Raw genomic sequence first — 2,343 nt, 5'->3', positions numbered from 1 at the left:
GGGGGGGGGGCATTTCTCGTTCAAGCATAGTAGAATTGTAAAAGGGCTGACTCATGTCAAACTCATAACTGTGCCTGATCAGGGAACTGCTGCTTTTTCTTTCCTGTTCATTACTATTGTCATTTTCCTCTACTTCTTTTGTATGTTTGTCACTCTCTTGTGACCTGCTATTTTGGGGTGCCTCGATAGTAAAAACAGACCTTGTGCCGTTGAAGCTAGAGAGGTGAGCCGTCTAAGTCTGATTCTCTGTAAAGACTTCTCTGTTGACACCCAACCCTAGGCGCTCATATGACCTTATTCAGTTGCGAGCGCCGTAAAACCCTCTACTGTACTGCAAGACGTCAACTGAAGTTTTCGACTCAGCATGAACCTAACGCGTACACGTCATAAAGGTTGCGGTGACTTCGATAAGCCCGCAATTTAAACGCACAATATTATTCTGCGATGTGCAGGGGTTAAAGCTGGGTGCTCGGATTGCCTATCTATCATGACTTCATAAACGTAGGGTTCCTCCTCCGTCATTAATCATATGTAAGGCTGCGTGGTGGAATCAGGCTCTCGTCAATTTTTGGGCTTGTCGAGTTATTGGTATCCTCTTAAGGCTTGTTCACTTGTCTTTATTTCTATGAAAAAAGTATCCATTTATCTTGTAAGCAAGTCTAGATATTTGTGAATGAAGGAGGTGGGGGTCACCAGTTTTCAGAGGTAAAATTAGTGAGAAAATGGTCGCTAAAGATTAGTTATTTCTTTAGCTTAAAAGTCCTTGGTAACTGAAAATTTACATTTTTTGTGCCTTTAATCAACGTTTTTCAGAAAAATCCACACAGAAATGAGTTCTTTATTTGGGCATGAAATGTGTTGAGCCAAAAAACAAAAATTTGATGAAAAGTCACAAACCTGCGGAAAAATGCAGGTTTCTTCATTTTGATTATTTTGACGAGAGCCTGATTCCTCCACGCTGCCTCACATATAGGGAAGGGTTCGTATTGTCATGCTAACCCAGTGACACCTCAGGCTCCGATTCCAGATATGATGTATAACATGAATCCATGTTGGGAGTGATTAGGAATGTGGTCCGGACATAATAAAGATAGAAGCATGCGTAATATGTTTGGTCTTGTGTTCCTTTTCCTTTTCTTTTTCATGCAGGTGTGTGTGTGTGGGGGGGGGGTACGCCCTAATCGACACAATTCTTATCATTTAAGAGTCGCTTTCGACCCTGTCTGTCAGGGTGAACCTCGACTGAGAGGGAAACAACATCCCAGCAGAAGGATTGGGATACCGGATAAAAATTCTCTCCACTCAGGAATCGAAGTCGAGTCTCCAGCCTGCGAAGGCGAATTGCCTAACAACTACACCAACGACGCCGGTTGTATCGCTCCTATATTTTATTGAGAAAGAAAAAAAGCTAGCATCTAAAACAATCTGACTCGCGCGAGGCAATGAAAGGGTACAGCTCTGCACTAACCACTTATGCAGCACCCAAATCTAAAGATAAATACTCTCTACATCATCAAACTCTGACACGTTAGAAATACGTGCACGTTACATTTACGGTCCCTCAGAGCACACAGAGAAGTCGTGAGAGCTACGTCGCCGTAGCAGTGAAGGGGTTAAGAATTCCACTCAATGTTGGTGCATGTGGTATGATGAAATAAAAGCCTTATCGTCGGATAGCTGTTAAAATGCACTAAAAGCCCCGTAAGCAAACTGTTGTGAAAGAGAGAATCAAAACGATTTCGTTCTCGTAACTAATTGTACCTATATTATCATGACGTATTTTCTCTTGCTTTTTCATTATTTAGATTTTGTATTTCAACAATATAGTAATTATTTCTTGAGCACTTGTGACCAATACCACGGATTAGCTGACGTTATTTATGAAATTTGATTTTTAGCTGCAGTATCAAGTAACCTTTCGTTTAATCTGAGACAGAAAAAGTACCCCCAGTTTGAGCTCTGCAAAAAGCTACGAAATTATTTTGTGTGCGATAGGTATGGTTGGCATTTACATCAGCCTACCTCCTAAATGATCAAAGTTGAGTCGATATGCTGTAAAACATTTTAAAATGTAGTCAAAACTGTCTAAGACGACCATCCATTGTCGAGAAGAATGTTGGCCATCTTAGACAGGTGGCTGTTTTAGGCAGTATTATATACTTTTGGTATTATTTTAATGTAAAAAAACTACACAAGAGTAGAGGGGAAAGTGGTCGTTTGTACAGGTGATTGTCTGATACAGGTGGTCGTTTGTACAGGTGATTGTCTTATACAGGCGGTCGTTTGTACAGGTGATTGTCTTATACAGGCGGTCGTTTATACAGGTGATTGTATTATGTAGGT

This window comes from Aplysia californica, unplaced genomic scaffold (assembly GCF_000002075.1).
Source record: "Aplysia californica isolate F4 #8 unplaced genomic scaffold, AplCal3.0 scaffold00659, whole genome shotgun sequence".
NCBI lineage: Eukaryota > Metazoa > Mollusca > Gastropoda > Aplysiida > Aplysiidae > Aplysia > Aplysia californica.
This window is presented reverse-complemented; position numbering follows the sequence as displayed.